This window comes from Eptesicus fuscus, chromosome 12, assembly GCF_027574615.1.
Source record: "Eptesicus fuscus isolate TK198812 chromosome 12, DD_ASM_mEF_20220401, whole genome shotgun sequence".
NCBI lineage: Eukaryota > Metazoa > Chordata > Mammalia > Chiroptera > Vespertilionidae > Eptesicus > Eptesicus fuscus.
Window position 1 is genome coordinate 77,201,624 of NC_072484.1, and position 19,877 is coordinate 77,221,500.

The window sequence follows — 19,877 nt, forward strand, 5'->3', positions numbered from 1 at the left end:
GGGATCCATTAAACAATGAGAAGTTAGTTTAAGGAATAGCTGACTATATAAGGGCTTTACGAAATGGAACACCCCACTGTATGATTAAAGGAGCAAGGAAAAGTTCTCTACTTTTCCAGTTTCGGTCATTCTCTTATCAGACAAATGACCCTAGACAATTATGTGCTTTGCTGTTAGAGACAACAGGACAAATCATTATTTCTTTCTCAATCTTCTTCTCCCCCCACCCTCCACACACCTTTCTCCTTCTGGCTCTCCATAACATGAAATTCTACCTTATGAGTATACATTTTCCTTTTTAGCTTAGTGTATTTATTTTTGTGAAAATGGTACAACCATGATAATGCTGGGAAAATGTAATCAGTCCCTGGCATCTCTGTGTGAATGACTTTATTGTTATTCATAAGAAGCTGTTTGTTGGGTACAAATGCACAAATATCGTAGTGCACTTGGAAATACACAGGAATGAGAGTAAATGCCCTGAAGTGGGCAAAGACTCTGCTGGTGAATTAAAGGCAAGTGTGCAACTTGTTCAGCAGTTTGGAGAACTATATTCTCTCCTGGCCTTAAATGACAGAGTCAATTTAGTTACACTAATTTTGTTGCATCTCAATTTCCTTACCTGCCACATAAAATGGTTGAACAAGATAACCTCTAATTTCCATTTTAAATTTTTATTTATAGTGTGATAATTGAAAATTTCCAAGGATCAGTCCCCTTAGTGAACAATTGCTAATAGACATAACAGAATAGATTAATGGTAGGATCAGCCAAATTAAGTAGCCCTGCACTATTAATATTGATCTTTACTATTTTCACTAAAGCCTTGTCTCGGGCAGAATTCTAAGATGTTCCCCAAATTCCCACTCTTCTGTAAATACTTTGTATATGATTCCTTCCTACTGAGGTAGGACAAACTTGGGAATAGGATGAAATACCTGTTTCCTCCATTAGGTTATTTTATAAGACTCTGTGCTAGCCCATTAGAGAGAGAGGAGAAGTTAAAGAGACAAACTCCTCCTGGCTGGGATGAAAGCAGATATTCGTGATGGGAATTGCTTCAGGAAGTCATGTGGCAAAGAATAGAGGGTCACTTCTAGGAGCCAAGAGTAATCCTCTGCCAGCTGCCAGCTAGCAATCATACCGCAAAAGGAAATGAATTTTTCCTATAACTAGTGAGCGTGGAAGAGGACCTCATGCTTCAGATAAGAACTACAGCCCCAACTGACACTCTGAGGTCCACGGGGTGAGACCTTGAGCAGAGGATGCAGCTAGCCCATATCAAAACTCACAGAGACTGTGATATAGTAAATGCATGTTATTTTAAGTGGCTACATTTGTAGTGATTTGTTATAGAGCAATAAAAAACTAACAATAGCCCTTACTACTACCATGTATTTCTGAAGACTGAGTTTGCAGAAGCAAATGCAGAACATCTGATGAGAGAAGGCCCTGGGCAAATGTGCACCAATGGATTTGACAGAGTTAGGACAAAAGGGATCTGTGGGCAAAGATTGATGAAGGTGGGTTTCCTTTGGTCCCTTCTGATCTCCATGCAGACTGGTGTGCATGGCCATGCCTATCCAGTCCCTGGTGTGCATATGCTTGTGTATCAGTATGATCATGCTATATGTTTGCATTTGTTTAGTAATGAATCACATCAGATGTTTTATAGGTAGTTGTTAAATCTCTTATAATGGATATAACCATGCAAGTCTGCCATAGGGGAAATTTGCTCTTGACCTCAGCTGGTGATCAGCTTATGCCCTGAAGCATAAGAATTGATAGGCCCTATAATTTTATCCAAGCTAATGTAACAGCAGCTGCTGTCCTTGGTTCTGGCGATCTGATTAAATTCCCAAATTAGGGATTGCCTTTTGCAACCTGAATTCTGTCATGGTGGTAAAAATCTGACAATAACTGCTCTCTTTTTACCTCTTCTCTCATTTAGTGTTTTTCAATAGCATCCGGAACACCTCAGACTATTGCATATTCTTCTGGCACTTTATTAGAAATTGGGAATTTTGTAATCCTATGCAAAATGAGATTGCATGCTTTCTAATCTAAGAAAGGAGAGAGGCAGGCCAATTCAGCTCTAAAACTGCAATTGTTTGCCTACCTCCAGGGACACATCTTACAGATTGCCATGAAAATAAATTGGAAAGTTTACAATTCCAAATCATTGCCGGCCATGTATTACTTCACAGGCAAAAACAAACACTACCACCACCATCATCACCATCAGGAACAGGCAAAAACACATCCAAAGACTTTCATGCCTTCGTGAGGGAAAATGCATTACAATTAGATTCGACTATAACCATTCAGAGAGGATGTTTGTTTTCTGCTGCTTTTAAAAGTATTTATTATTTATTACTATTTTTTTCCAAGATGATCTTCTTTATTCCTTCAGGAAAGGAGCAGTCTGGCTCTCCGTGTCATTACCAAAGCAGAGTGAAAGCCTTCAAGTGCGGACAGCGGCAATTTCCACCGTAACAGTCAAGCCAGCAATTAGAGCCGTTTGTTACACTGACAGCAAAGAGAACCATTTTCCAGCAGCAAGGCAGCCGAGGAAGAGCGGAGGAAGCGAGAGCCTGTTCATTTGCAGGGGACCAACGCCACACAGCAGCTGCTCCTGGAATAGCAGGCAGTGTGGGGAACCTAGGTGGTGAGGGCTGAGACTCACATCCATTCTGAAACTTTGGGGAAAGGTCTGATTTTTGCTTTCTCTGAGGATAAACCTGGATCATACATATTGCCATTTGATTTGGCTCACTTTCTAACTTAATTTCCTAGTGTTATATTGAAAGTATAAAGGTAGATGTTTCCATGGCCAATTCTGGATATGAGAGTATTTTCGTGCTCAAAAAGCACCTCACAATAGGACATTTTGCCAACAGAGCCATGTTTATTTTATAGCAAAGCTATTTGAAATGTAACTTCAGTGTTTTAATGTGCTGCCATTTGGTCATTTTCCCCGATTTTCAAATATCTTAAATTATGGGTAAGGTTTCATTGATAGCTTGAAATGTTGCTTGATCTCTTTTCTTTCCTTCCTTCCTTCCTTCCTTCCTTCCCTTCCTTCCTTCCTTCCTTCCTTCCTTCCTTCCTCCCTCCCTCCCTCCCTCCCTCCCTCCCTCCCTTCTTGCTTCTTCTTCCTCTTTTTAACAACTACACTTTTATTAATTAGCATTGGGTTTAATTCACGATTCCAACAGTGATACACTGCACTCCATGACCTGTCAGTTTCTCTTTGGATTTTGATTTCTTCCTGTCTCTAATGAAGCAGGAATAATACTACTTGCTTACCTCAAAGAAGCCATCTGAGAATTAATGAAACAGTGTGAAATGTTTGATCTTCTCTGAGCCAGGTACTTTTTTCTCCTTTGTTCAAGAGCTATTATTACAGGAAGATTTAATAAATAGCCAATTACAGATAATTCTTAGACATTGAATAGGCATCTTGCTAGATATTTTTTTTTGGTGGCAAATATTGGAACACATCAATTGCTCTATACTAGAAGAAAAAGAGCCAGATTGTAAAGCAAAGAAGCCTACATATACCTCTTTTCTAAGAAGAGAAATACACTTGAAGGGGTGGTTTGTATAGAAGGCTGTCAGGGATGTTTCAGCTCCTGTTTTCCAGCCTGCTTCCCAGAAGCAGGTATGGCTAATGCAGAAACAGTTGTGGAGAGGGTTGTTTTTCTCTTTGTTTCAGGAAGGATGAGGCAAGGTGTTCTCCTTTTATTTGTTTTACAACTGCACAACTCCTGCTCTGGCACCCAGGCAGCTCCTGCCCGAGTCAGAGGTGAGGTCATGCTTGACTGCAGAAATCTAAGATCAATTTGTTGTCTCACACTTCAATGTTAAATGCAGCTTGAAATATAATTGTGAGTCCGTGCACTCTCTGCTTTAAGGAAGTGTTCCGGCACCTCGGATCGGGGAGTGTGGTTATTGGTGATCAACCACGACATGTACCCTAAACCAAGGCTAACCTGAAATTTCAGGCTGAGAGCGAGTGAGAGAGCATACAGGTGCAGGAGGAAAAACAGAGCATGGAGAAGGAAAAAAGGGACAAAGCAAAGAGCTTGTTGTCATGAAAACACTCTGAAAACACTGAGGGACTTGAAAAGTACTTGGACAAATTTAGAAGTCTGCAAATAAAAATGCAATCATTTGTAAATAATAATAATAATAATAATTATTATTATTATTATTATTATTTTTGCTACTTGAAAGGTTTTTCCTTGGGAAGCTTCATAAATCCTGCTTTGGAGGAAAAGTATTCAGTACCACCCAGGGCAAATGAGAGCAAATGACTTATAATTTTCCCTTTTGGCAATATTTGCTTGCTAAATGAGACCTGCCTGTAGGACTGTGTGTGTGTGTGTGGGGGGGGGAGGTTGTGTGTGTGTGTGTGTGTGTGTGTGTGTGTGTGTGTGTGTGTGTGTGTCTGCATGGGCAGTGTGAGTGGACAAGTGGTTCTGAACTGGGAGGCCAAGGAGTTTTAAGATGCCCTTTGAATCAAGCAGCATTGGCTGCATTGGCTGCGATTTGGTGGGGAGTCACTCCGGGCTGGTGGCGGGGCCTGTGTCCCACTTAGGGAAAGCCGAGTATTGGTTTGCTGGCTTCTGGTCTTCGGTGCTGCTTATTTTTAAATGGCCAGTGCACTTCATGGCAGCTCCTGTTTGAGCGTCTGCCACTTGGTGGTCAGTGCACATCATAGCTACCGGTTGGACTGATGGATACTTAGCCTTTTATAGGATTTGGAGGAAGCTCACATAAAATGATGACTATAACAGCTCTCTTTTCATGGCTACCTTTTTGTGTCAAATGCAGCAAAACTTATACATCATTGTATTTAATCTTCACATTCTTGGATAATAAGCATTATTCCACTTTAAGGGTAAAGAAACTTAAAAAGGTAATATTCTGAAGGCCACAGCCATTCATCAGAAAATTACATTCAAACTCAGGTTTGTTTGCCTCTGAAGCCTTTGTTCTCCTGTGTATGAAGTAAAATCTGTCTCTCTGTACACTTTGGTGATGCCCTACTCTGTGTGGGTGCTGTGACAACCCTGGGGTCATAGCAAACCATGGAGAAAACGGAGTCAAGCAGGAGAGACTGTTCAAACAAGTACCTGTATGGTTCTGTGTCCTGGATTCTGAAATAACACTGACATCCTTTCTTTGTTTTGAAATCCATTAAAGAATTTGAAGATGACTCTCATGTTCCCTCAAGACTTCTCTTTTCCCAACTAAACACCTACAATTCCCTTAAGCATTTATGTGAGGATTTGGCTTCAAAACCATGAACATTTTTATTCTTTGTTTTAACTATTTTTTTTCTCTACCCACATCAAAGATAACACATATTATTAATAAGAGAGAGAGTATGATCCAGTCTCTTGGGAGAATTTTTAATCAATCCTATTTTCATAAAAACTGTTTTAGGTTCATTTCATTCTTTGATTTTTCTCTTTAAAATTCTTCCAGCAAGGATTGGGAATTGCAAATACTTTTCTAGTCAAACTACCTTTGCCATCTTTACACGGAATTTAGTACGATAGCCAGAACTGTGGAATATGAGCCCTGCGATGGCCAAGGCTTTAGAGTAGGTCAAGTGCTCCTGTCAGTAGGGTCAAGCCACTTAGGTCTTCGTGGATGTAAATCACTCTATCCTGACCATGGAGGGAAACTCAATATTAGTCATGGGTGTCAGCTATCAGTTTGCTATTGTCTAGCTGTACAACTTCATCAAGCAAATTGAAATGTAAGGCCCAGAGAGGTTAAGGTTCTTTTCCAAGGTCACTGGTTTCATGTAAGAGAATCAGAATTAATACCCTTGGTTCCTGATTTCCAGTTCAATGTCACATCTTCTGTAAGCTTCACTGGATCATTCCACAAGTAGGAGCTAACATGAGAGACTAACTTTTACCAACCCCACAGGCAGCTAACTCCCTAGTGTGATCACCCCACCACAGCAACTAGCTCCTCCCATATGATATAGACAAACATGCATGCACATATCCATTCACACACACTCATGTACACTCATAAATGTCATTTAAACACATCTCATACAGGAGCACACCAGTCATGCACATGGACCCACACTCAGATACAGACACATACACACTTATACACACTATTGCTATCAGTTAGCATTGAACAAATATTTCCATGCTTGACCTAAAACACTCATATTTATTCTTAAAAATCAGGTTCTGGGGGTCCCTCTTCTCTGATCATTCTCCCATTGATAAACCATGCTCCCTATGTATCAATCAGGGTAGGGAATAGTCCCTCCTATTACATGTTTTATATCTCACTATTTTGGGGCATTTCCGTTTTTCCAACTGTATAGAATATACCTGCCTTCTGGAAAGAACTATAGTTTGCTTTCTTTTGTTTCCCCATAACTTCCCAGAGAGCTTGTCATAGTAACTGTTTTCTGAACTGAAATAAACTGCTGATGCTGTAGCTACAAGTAGTTGACAAGGACATGTCCTGAGGGAGGAGGTAGTGAATATTACCTTGCTGCTCCAGGATTTCCCCTCACCATTCACTGATTTCCTAACCATTGTTGGTACTAGAATTACTGTGCTTCATTCACTCAGGTAAAGAATGTTCCTGCCTAGTGTGTGATAGACAATGTGCTAAGTGAGAGTAACAGATCTCAGTGTCAATTTCTCCATCTTGGAGGAAGCTACCTTCCAGGTCAGGATGGGAGTGTGGTGTGGGGTGGTGTGGGACAGAGGAGTACAGAAATCCATGAACACTGCCATGACGAGAAACTACTAAGACAAGCAAGAAAGGAGCACTATGGAAATTCTGATAAAAGTAAAGAGTAATTTGGGAAAAGTCTATGCCAGCCTCTGTTCTCTGTTTCTGGTGTCTGCCAGCTAGTATCTTCTCTTTACATAATTGGGTCTTAGATGACAGACAGTTCCCAAATTTCAAACCCTAGAGAACTCTTTAGTCATATGAGACTAATGTGGTTTGTCCATGGCCACTGGATTGCTCCATATATAATTCCACTTCAATCCTGGCAAATTTTTTATGTTTCAGATTACTGGCTCTCTTTGAAATAAAAAAAAAAGCAATGCTAAAAGAAAGATTAAAATACCACATATACTGAAAAATCCAAGTAGATCAACTATTTTTTTTTAAATTTTGGATGAATTCAAGATTAAAAACTGGAGCAAAGAAAAAAGGCAGTGAAGAAATGAAAATGTTTTTAACAGATAGTAATGTAAAGTATGGATTGATCCAACTTCTATAAAGGCACAGAGGAAAACAAGGACAAGGAAAAGCTTTAGAGAATTATCCCACCACATTTCCCCCTTGTCTTCAGGTCTGCAAGGGCAGTAGGGACTGTTATTTTTACTTTTATTTTTGATCTCTTATGTCAACAGAATGAGTACATTCTCCTCTACTCTTCTCTCTGCATGATTCTCTAACTTCTTCTTGAATAAAATAATGTCTGCAGGTTAGACAAAGAAAGGCAGCTCTATATGTGTGTCAGAAATATGAGAAAGGCATGCATTCACTCTCCAAATTTTACCATCATTTCCTATTCTTTCACAGCACACGCCCAGGCTGACCTCTACTGCCTGATCTTATGGAACCATTAATGGAAATGTGTCATTCAAGTTTAAGGAAGGCTGGCCACACAAGAAACATGGGAGAAGAAACACACTATTCTAACAACAGCCTGGAAGGCAAATTCCTGCCAGCACAGCTGCCCAGGAGGAGCATGCTGAGGGAAAGAGACAGGGATCAAGAAGGACAGGCCATTGTGAGAGTATTTATTATGGGAACCTGGAGGTGTGAGAAAGAACTACTAAGATGGGATAGAAAGGGTCCTCTAAGATCTATCCTCTCTGTACTCTCACGTCAACTTCTCTTTCTTCCACCAAACCCTCCATAAAACCCCCATGTCTGCTCATGCTTTTCAATGTAGTATTCTATTGTCAGATATACTCATATAACTGAAAAACTGAATGATGATTCTCTATATATTGTTATACTATTTTCTCCTAGATGCCTATGTTTATGCACATGCGCGCATGCGCGCACACACACACACACACAGACACACACACACTTGCATTGTGGATTGACCATACAAATTAAGAAAATATTTATCAATTTTTCTAGCATTTTCTAAACATTTTCATAAAAAAAATGTGTTCTAGACAATCTCACAAAAATCCAACAATTTGGGTACTGCTATTATTGTCAATATATCACAGATATGGAAACTTCATCATATAAAGAGCTAAGTTATCAGTAATAATAAACCAGGTAGTAAGTGAGAGCTTGTATTCAGTCTTTTGATAGCATAGTCCACACATCAGTTTACTTTTGATATTATTATCATACTGGTTTCCAAGGCCCTAGTTCAATTTCATTTTCTTCTAGAATACCTTTTTCTAAAGATAACAATCTACAGAATTATCTTCCTTGACATTTGTTATGGTAATAATAGAAATTATATATTTTGATAGTAAAAAAATCATAAAACTTTGAAAAGCAGAATGGACCCTTTATATTTCCTCTTTGTTCTCATAGTGTCTACCACAGCCTTACCCGAGAGAGCCTAAAGAGCATAGAATGTGTGCAATTAAATCAAGCTACATGATTCATAACAAGTAAAATACAAGCATTTGTTTTATTTGTGCCTTCCGTTATTTTTGTGCCCTTTTTTCAGGGTGTTTCTAATTCTGAAATGCTTATACAATACCAAAGCTCTTGGACACCCAGGATTCTGGCAGATCACACCCATGCAAGCCATTAAGGGTGACTGAGGAAGCCTCTTCTGACACGTAATATTTAGTCCTATTTTTTTAGCTGCTACTGTTTCAAATTGAGCCAAAATATGAACAACATCCCACCCGTCCTATTGTATTACATTATAAAATTTATAATTGCATTAACAAGATAATCTAATAACCTAGGCGTTTCTTATTCAGAAAATACATGCATCATTTTCTAAAGGGCAAGGAGAAAATGCCTTCTAATTAGACAGCAGTTGTTAGTGAGAAAAGAATTCAGCCCAATGAGTATTTGGGCTTCTTTCTGTGATAGATGCCACCTCCCAGACAGCTTACCAGCTATCCAGCCACCTATGCTATCATCTAGAAAACTTGGTTCTAGTTACCACCACTCTGGAACCTCTCTGCAGCATGAAAATGAAGTTACTAATGGCTGGAAAATTCGTCTTTACTCTAAGGTGACAGCTTTTGTACACAAGAGGGGCCAAATTTAAGAAAGTTTACCTTTCTTAGTGTGAGGAGTTGTAGATAGTAAGCCACCTCTGATATTATGTGACTGTAATCCCTCAAGAAAACTACTTTGGTTATTCTTCAGTCTTGAAAACATATGAATGTTCTGAGAAAGCAGGATTAAAATCAAACCTCCAAAATATTTCCCTAATATCTTACCTAGTGACCAAAGTGATCATACAATGGGGGAAGATATGTAACATTTCTGACTGATTCCTGGCATGTGTCACGTGAACAGAACAAAATGAAAGGAAGACACAAGAGCCAGTCCAGTGAGGGGCCTTTGGACTGAAAATCATGGAGTTCATGCTGATGGTCTTGGTGCACAGTGAGAGATGTGAGTCTTCACATTGATAAATCCCCCTCCATATATTCTTCCACCTTTCCCATGCTCATGTTGATTAATAGCATCTGGGGAAAGGCAAGCTGTTAGAAAGCCTGGAAGTACAGTAACACGAGACATTTTCAACCTCAAATTTTCAATTGCAACAAAGATAAGCCTCCACACACGGACATTTAAAAACAATAGAAATATTTGAAAATTTCACCATTCCATAGTACCTTTCAGAACTATGCTAGAACTCTCCACTCTCCTCACACAGATTAGAGAAAAACTACATAAAATCAGAAAATAAGCATATTGTGGAACAATTAAATGACTTGGAAAATAATTATGTTAGGAAAGATGAAAATTTATAGATAGCAACTGTTTTTTTTTCCTTTTAAGAAAACATGGATTGCAAAATGACAAAACAATAGACTCATGACAAAGGCAGTGGCTTACCTGAGAGCACTAATGCAGGCATAAAATCACAGTGCAGATTCGGAAAAAGCTCAATGAATAGGCATGATTAGAATTAAAATGACAGAAAACCAAATAAATCATGTGGACACTCAAATTATAGTCAAAAAGAGCAGGAAGGGTGTAAGGAAGGAAGGAAGAGAAGAGGGTGGGAGAAGAGAAAGGAGGAAGAAAGGAAGAAACAAACTAAGAAAGAATGATGACATAGATGAGGAATATCAGTGGAGATCATCTTGTAAACTGGTATTCCTAAAGAAGAGAATAAGACAAAAGAAATAGAAAGAAATAACCACAAATACAGTAGAATAACTAATAATTTAACTGACAGAAGACTTACTCCTGTAGATGGAAAGGATTCAATGTATGCTAGGTAAAATTAAGTCACAATTTCTAAACATATGCTAGTGACTTAATTTTGCCTGGCATTAATGTTCCACATGGAGCCAAGCACATACAAACTCTAACCACAAAGTCTACTTAGTGTTTTGAGGACTGACATTAAATAAATACTAAAATTAGCTGAAGTACTGCCGTGTTCATATCAATAAGAAATAGTGGGATAAACAAGCTGAATGTAGCAGAAATAATTAAAGACAGTCTTATGCCTTCTAAGTTTAATAGATGTGACAACATGTGAAGGTCATATATTCATATTTCTCCAAGTGGATTAGCAGAATCCCAAGCCTTAAGTGAACCTGAGTGTTATACACCAAACTTCCTAACTAGATCAAAAGCCCCTTATGGCATTTATTTCTCTGTATTATCCTGAAGTAGCATTTGATAAGGTGTCACTTTTATTGATGATGATGACAATGACAGTGGTAATGTCAATGAAGAAGATGCTACTGTGCCCTAGCAGCACCGTGGTCCTTGGTGCGGGACAGACTATGAAGAGATAACAGATGAGGAATGACCTTGAAGAAGACGTATGAGTAACCTCAAAGATCAGTAAAGCTGCATTTTGATAAATTCAGTGGGTAGAATAATAATGCTCTATTTCCAAACACACATAGGAGTCAAAATGAATAGAGTGAAAGGCAGAGATTTCCCCCCAGCTGTGCAGGGATCGTCAGACCATTATTGAGATGCTTATCCTCTGCAAAATGGTTTGTGTTGAAATTATATTTTTAAGGGCATCATTTCTCTTAGAAAAACTTCATTACTAATTTGCCAATTGAATATCCCATAAGATATTGAAAGGCATTAGTGAATATAGAGTGAGTATTCTGATTTAAAAAACATGTGCATCCCCTGTTGTTCAATAATAATAGGGATGAATAACATCTACTTTAGGTTTTCAAATGTAATTTATGGTGATAAGATTTTTAGACAGGGGATGGATGAGCTGATAGATGATATACATATAGTTGAATCACAGGTAATGATTGTGACACGTTTTGCATTAGGTTATGATAATCTGAAAAACAATCTAAGTAGTATTTAAAAAAACTGCCATGAAAGAGAGTGAATTAATAAACTCCATTATAACAGTGCCCTGGGTTTTGTATTGTATATCTTTAGTTCTATTTTGGAAGGTTCCCTGTCAAACCAAACTCAGCCATTGCAATTTTCAGCGGGGTTGGGAAGGATGATATTTACAAAATTATAAGATTTGGCACTGAATAACCCATATTTCATCTCTATAAAGAGTAATGACAGAAAAACATAAAAGAAGGTAGAAAAGTTAACTCCTGGTATATCTGCTGACTCACTTATACTATTCTTTCAACTCAAAAGATACCCCAGCTCAGTTCTTTAATGGCATATTCTTCTAACATTCTTCCTTTTTTTTTCTCCATAGATTTTTCTTTAGCACAGCCATCATTAATAATTACATACTTAAGGGTTTGCTAATGTATATGTGCATGCACGTGTGTGTGTATTTTATTTTTTGGTCTGCTTTCCCACACTGGCCAAAGGACATAGGAAAACCCGAGGGAATATTTTATAAGTCCCTGCAGACAACAAATACCCATATAGTGCACAGCTCCTGGTGAGCTCAGAGCATGATATGGTAAGTTCCTACTAGTCTGGTTGTTAGAGAAAATGATCAAATCAACACCTTAGATGTCCTGCTCTAAGGTGAGGCCAAAGAGAAAAGAAACCAGCTCAGCTAGATGTTGTTCTAAATAGCAACTAGGTAGCAAGGTACAGTATTCCAAAGGTGAACCTAACTAAGGTGTGCCTCGGGTTACACTTGTTCCAGATGATTCAGTCTGGTGGAAAATATATAAAATTACAAATGGATTATTCCATCATGAACAGCCTGTGAGCCTTAGCATGGCACCCCCCCCCATTATTCCAGTAGACCCCAGGGCCATGCTCCAGCTCCAGCACTAGGTTACACAAGCAAATCAAAAGGAATGTAAAATCAGGAGTCCTTCGTAGATGAAATGTGGGTCAGACAGAAGCTAATGTTTATTAAAAACTTCTCTGTAAGTTTTCCATATAAGAATGTAGGAATAAGGTAGAGCAAGGAGGGATAAATATTAAACTCTCTTTTGTCTCAATAAAGCCTTCAGTCTCTGTTGCAAAATTGTCTTCAGCATGGGAGAAATTGCTACACACCTAGTTAGCATTGACATAACTAGAGAGCTCCACCCCCCACGCCACCAATGCTGTAGTCACTGGTTCAGAGCTGGACATAGTCATTGCCCTTCTGCAAAGAGTATGTATAGAATGTGTAGAAAAGACAGTACTCATATCTGTTCTATGATCAGAGTTCCCTTGATCCTGGATCTTTGGTAAATGATAATATTTTGGAAAAGAGTGATATCAAAATGTTTTTTCTTTCCATGAAACCACCACAACTATGATAATTTATAAATGTTAGCCAGTAATGAATAGGACAGTGATTCAACCTCATTATTGATACAGTAAGTCCATGGGATTGATGAAGGCATATAACCTCTTTAGCGTAGTTTTAATGGAAACATGAGTTCTGTGTTCCAAACAAGAGGGCCTTGCAGAAATATATGTATTCATGTCAATGTTATTGATGTTAGTTTATGGTTTTCATTAGCCTTGATATGATAGTCCTCATAAAACTTTTTAAACAACTAAAACAGAGGAAATACCTCTGCTGCTTCACACTTTTTTCCCCCCAAGGACCTCCACAAGACCTTTTCGTCTGCTGAATAACAGGAAAAATCAAGAGGAATATGCTAGTATTCGAACCTTAGAGAGAATGAAAGCCGTCTTGTCTCTCTCACTCCTAAGCCCATGAGACTAAAAGAAAAGAGAAAGCAAGCCATCAAGTCTGAGTGCTTTTATTCAACCCCATGACCTATGATAACATAAAGAAATGCATTTCTGTTTGGTGAGATTTCATTTTCTAAAAGATAAGCCTCCTGTATATTGAAATGTCCTCTATCCCCCTAGGGCATAGGAACCCCAAACTTGAGAGTGTTATTGCTGTCTATCCTTAGTATATGCTCTTTGGAAAGTCTCTTAACATTTCCGTGCCTGCCTCTGCCCTTCTGCAAATTAATCTTGTAATACCCAGTTTGAAAGAATGATAGGGAGGTTTTGACATGTGTAACAAGGACTTTGAGATCCTCAGATGAAAGAATCCTAGGATGTATAAAAGCATTATCCTTGTTGGATGTGCATTTTCTCCTATGGTCTAACTGAGGGGAGGGATTAGGGGAGATTAATTGTGCATATGATCTGTCTAATCGGTTAAGAAGAGCGCAGGATGCTCATGACCTTCAAGAACACCAAATAAAACACTATGTGTCAAGGCAGTTTCCTGAGTTTAGTTTATTGTTTCAGCAGATGTTAAGCTAGGGGAGAAATGGAAGTGGTTGGCTTTTTGAGACAATAGATGGAACACAAAGGCAAAAGCATTAGAAACATGCATGCATACAATGTAAGTAAATACAGCAAAGATGTTGGGCCTTAAATCACAGATTTTAAAATGCCACTTTTCTCTTTATGTTAGCATGCTTTATGATGTGAAGAAATATAATAGCTCTGATTTCACTGCCCCCAAAATGGGTTAAGACAGTAGTCGGCAAACTCATTAGTCAACAGAGCCAAATATCAACAGTACAACAATTGAAATTTATTTTGAGAGCCAAATTTTTTTTAAACTTAAACTTCTTCTAATGCCACTTCTTCAAAATAGACTTGCCCAGGCTGTGGTTTGTGGAAGAGCCACAATCAAGGGGCCAAAGAGCCGCATGTGGCTCGCGAGCCACAGTTTGCCGAACATGGGGTTAAGAAGAGAAGCCACTTGCTTTAATCTCCCACACCCCTGCATTCCTCAGTTATACAAAGACTTCAATAATAGGTGCTCAGTTCTTCTAGTCTACTGAGAGGCAAGTATTACACAAATAGAAAGAATGTCCAATGGAGACAAAGCCATGATTATAGTTACAAAAGTCAATAAATAAAGAAATTGTTAATCACAGAGGCTTAAAATTGCATTTTGAGTTCTGCCCTTAAGCTCTACAAGCTTTCTTAAGTCCTTCAACCAATCCTATGGAGGTGAGTACAGCACTTTCTTTGGCTTGGTGAATGTTGCAGATGCAATTGATTTGCTCTCCAAATTGAATAACCTCATTGCCCTTTACCTTTTAATCATACTTTACCTAAATTAAGTTATATTATGCCAGTATCAGATCAAGAGGACACTAGGTTGGGGGCAATAGGTAAGTTATTTGCTTCATTTTGCATGTCCCAACACTTACACTGCACACTTCATCTGCTTCTTGTTCCTTAAATACCTTGGGCTTTTGAGTCCCTAATGTTGTCTGCGGGGGCCAGATGCGGCGGGGATCTCCTTTTTCCGAGTCCAGCACAGAAAGAGAGATGAACGAACTGGTTCTAAGTGGAGGCGGCCAGGGATTGAGAAAATAAAAGAAAAATAGAAGAAGACGCAGAGATAGATTTATAAAGCTGGGAGCTGGGTGGTATGCCGCCACTCTGATGGAGGGACAGGGCGACCCTGAGCCCTCACAGCACATTTATATTATACCCCCAAATACCAGGAAGTATCACCAAAATTTAGGGTCAAAGGAGCTTATTTGCATTCTTGAGTAGGCCCTAGCATTCCTGGTGCTTGCCTGGATTTACATATCAAAGCCTGCTCCCAACACCTGGACAAAGGTAAGTCAGTACTGTAACATGTCCAGCCTCATTGGGGAAGCACGTTCCCAGGGCGTGGCTCTGCCTATCGCCCTGAGTTCAGCTGACAATAATTAAAGAAATACCCATGTGCCTTCCCAGGCGCTGTCTACAGTTGTCAAGCCTTGTACTTAATGCTCACAAATTTGTGCCTATTTATTTTGTATCTTTTACTAACATTAGAATATATTTTCCCCCTATAAATTATGTATAATGTAAAATGGTGTTACACAGGGCAATACAGAATACCTTTAATCGAGGTATTATCTTGATGGATTATGTTTTAAAAGATCTTGGTAAAGAGAAATGGGAAACATGTAAGGTTACAATTATATGTTACTATAGCAGGCATTCACAGATCATAGCAGGTGACAGTATTGATATTTAAAAACACAGGGCTCATGTTGATGTACCTGTATAACTATGGTGGCCATGCAAATTCATACTCCACATGATATAGATCACTTATGTCATTTGCATTCACATAAAAATAAAGGAGCATCAGGCTTTCATATATTAGCTACATAAGTAATATGATACTCAGAGTATTCTGCAAAAAAGAATTGGCTGCTTCCTGAGACATGCATATTTAGGACTCCTATGTGATGAGATCAATACTGCAAAGCAGCTGTCATTTTATATGTGCAATTCACTTCTCTTGATATTTTGTCTATATACAAATAGCCATATGATACTGAGCATGTGTACTCTTGGATATTCTTTTACCTTGCAATATATGTATAAATCATATATGTGTCATATATACTATATGACATATAAAATTGTGCATAAAGATTTAGAGTTACAAAATGATTTTGCATACTGTATATGGTATTTTCAAGATGTGGAAAAGCAAAAAGCCTTAGTTTATCGATAAGTTTTGAATTAATTACATAACTAAGATATAGAAGCTGAACTTGTACTATGTGCTCAGATGCAAATGATCCTGCTACTATATCCTTTTGTTTCTGGATTGTGGGTCTAAAAATGCAATGGAATTTGCTGTGGAAATTGAAACTGAATAGGGACAATGACCAAGGGTCTTTGGAGGACCCACATTGTTCTTATGTAAAGGAGTTAGTGACATCACTGTTCCTGAAACTAAAGTGAGTCAAGAGCAAATCCATCTCTTCCACTTTCTTAAATTATCGGTTTTACAGAGACTTAAACACAAGCTGAAGCTCTAAAGAGAATGACAATGGAAGCATGACCATATGCATTCACCTACACATAGAAATATGGGGTCATTAGCATAACTATAGTAACTAGATCACACAATGGATATAACTACACTACTGACTGTACTGTACAGAGGGGTCGAAAAGATTAACACAGATAGTACACATAAAATCCTTATCACACTCCCTGACTCATTGGAAAATCTGAACACATAGTATATTTTATCATCATCACCATCAGTAGCAGCCACATCGCCAGCATTATCATGGATTTACTTGAGGATTTCTAAATTTTAAACTATAGGACTTAGACATCAGCCATTCCTTTTAAAGGCTCATTCTGGACCAGAGTATGCATTTAGGAATATGAGAAATAGTGATGCCATATTATGGAGTAAGCTCATAATCAGTGCCCCGAGAGAACAAGAACATAGAGAGGAAGAGTGAGGTAGCATGGGCCTAAAGTAAGTCCACTAGGTCTAACTTGAATCAACTTACGGATTAACTCCAACTGGCCCAACTAGCACATACCTCTGTGAGTGTTGCAATATCTACCAGCATAAAGGCAGAATGATGATTTTAGGGATGAGGAATTCTGACAGTGCTTTCCTCAGACTGGGCATCTTAACAATTCTCATTGAACTTCATCTCTTCATCTACTGGAGAGAGAGGACTGTCTAATGCAGAACTTTTGTTGCAGCATCTCCCTCACACCCAGACACATATCAGAACCGTGGAGAAGAGATTACCCCTTCTCAAGTTGGCTGAGGCCTAGGCACTGCAATGCTTTCCAACTCCGCATGACTCGATGATTATGGTCATGGGGGCTTCCCAGCCTGAAAATGCCTCCTCAACTCTATGCCTGCAATCCCACTATTAATGTTTTATTTATCTGTGTTACGTGTTGCCCTCTCCCTACTGTCTTCATTAGAATGCAAATCAGAGTGAAACAAATATCACATTAAATAAGGGTGAATAGATGTATCAGATCAATTTCATTCTATAAGAGAAAACAGGCAAAAGAGAATGCTTTGTGCCTCGGATACTAGTAGAAAGATGGCCCTGTCCTGGGGTCAAGGATGTAAAAGGAGAGTTTTACTTAACCTTGATGCCAGAGCAAAGGTAATTAAAGAAGTCTGCACCGTCATCCTTAACCACTGTGTCTGCTGCTCTGTTTTTGTTGTTTACACCTCTGGGCACCATGGCCTCATTTCATTCCCTAATGTTACAGATCCATTTCAGAGTTCAATGAATAAATGTCACACTCTTTGCTTTCTGGTTATGGAACTGACTTCAGTGCCCTCTGAAGATACAACAATCAGTTAGCTCCCAGCATTTATAGAAATGAAGGGTGTGTTAATGAATATTAAATAACAAGATACATTGGCAAGTACTGGGTCGTTTTGATTCATACAAGCTATAACATTGTCATATATACAATGCATAAGTTTAAATTTTAAGGTACATGGATCAGGATGCATAAGATCACTTGTAATTTATCTTTATTCTGAATGTTTATTAATGTATAATGCTAATATATTTTAGCGCATGCCTTTGTAAATTTTTAATATATATTTATACTGATAGTAAAGTGAGTAAAATTTAAAAATAAAAAGAGTAAAATGATAAATGCAGCGCCTTTTGCACACTAGCTAAAGTTTGTTTTCTGGACGTAACAACCTTGCAACATCAAAGTAGTTTTTAAATCCTCCTGTCTTTCCATTCCTGTTTTTTATTTGAATTTATTGAAGAAATGGTGGTTTTTCAATCAGAGGGGTAATGACTAAGGGCTAAATTAACCCAGATCTTGAAATTGGTAGAACAGCTCTTGATAGTTTTGAGTTTGGTTCTTATAAAAAAGGAGCAAAAGGCAAATCATGCAGGTGCTCATAAGCCCAGGGCCCTCCTTCTGTGTCTTTTATACCTTCTCCCAATTCTCCTTCTAATGGTAACCCCACTGAACCTATCTTACAAAGAGTCTCAAGAAGTTATTGCTTTATTCAGAACAAAGACGTGAGAGGACATTGGTCAGACTTAATCCACCTGGACTCTGAGTGTGTGTCTGGTGGAGCAGATCCCTCTGGAGCAGAAGACCAAATGGATGTCTCAGGGTTAGAGATGCCAAATTGAGGCACCAAGTACAACAGATACAAGTGTTCTCTGCTCTAGCATTGTAAACAGAATTTGGCAAAGCTAAACTTACTGTGCATAAGAACAGCTAGAGTAACTGATTTAAAATTCATGTTTAGACCTCGCTCCCAGAAATTAATTAGATACGCGTGGTCCCTCGGGGGAAGCCCAGAATGCTGCATTCTCACCAGAGGCACTGAGGTGCACCTCCCTGGAAGGCAGGGAATCTGTCTTGTTCTCCTTTTGTGGGCAGAGAAGCCAACACTCCTTGGTGCTGAATAGAGGATGCGCTGAGTGGTTACTAACAGAACACTCTTTGACTGCCCGCCTGTTTATGTCACAGGATCTTTGCAAAGCCCTTTTATAACATGTCATTTTAACCTCCCAGCACTTAACATTGCTATTGTTTTCTACTATTCTTGTTGGACGTGACAAAACAGGTGTTTAGAGAGGGTAAGTGATTAAATGAGAAGTAAACTCAGTTATATTAATTCCAAGATAAGCTTTTATGCTTGTGGGGTGAGTGCACAGATGGATGAATGGATGAAAGAAAGATAATAATTATATGATAAACAATAATAAAATTAAACTATATGGATTGACATATACTGAAAACCACATATGTGTGGAAGTTATTAATTTACAGTTATATTACATTTATAATTAAACATTATATTGATAGATTCATGGTATAATAGGGGAATATCACACATAACTATATCAATATATACTAAATCATTAAAAAACTTAGCACTCATTATATGCCTACTATGTGCCAACTATTTACTAGATGGGGACACAGGGCAATGGACATTCAAATGAAGACGCCCCTTCATGTTAGCAAGGATAATAATAACAAATACAATAACAATATGTGTACACCCCATTCTAGGTTCCAAAACCCTTTCACATGCATTGTGATTTGCAGTCCTCATGACAACTAGATAGAGTTTATTATCATACCAATTTTCCATATAAGGAAACTGACACTCTTGACCAAATCCAGGTATAACCAAGCCATATGACTCATTAAATTTCAAGATATTTAAATGTTTATCTTGATCATTCCCACCAGGCCACTCACCCTTTCTGTATCAATACCTGCAGCATGCTATGTTGATCAAGAGGACAATAACATGAGAGAAAAAGTAAATCATATTTAGCTGATCCATTAATCTTTCTATACTAATTCACTAAACTCCTTTTTATACTTTTACCTTGAATGATTAATTGACATTGGATTCTTTCCCCCCTAAATAATGAATTATTCTATAAGACCGATAGGGGACAAGCCTTAGATGAATAATTACTAAGATGCCCAAACCATGTACAAATTTTAGGTCTTAT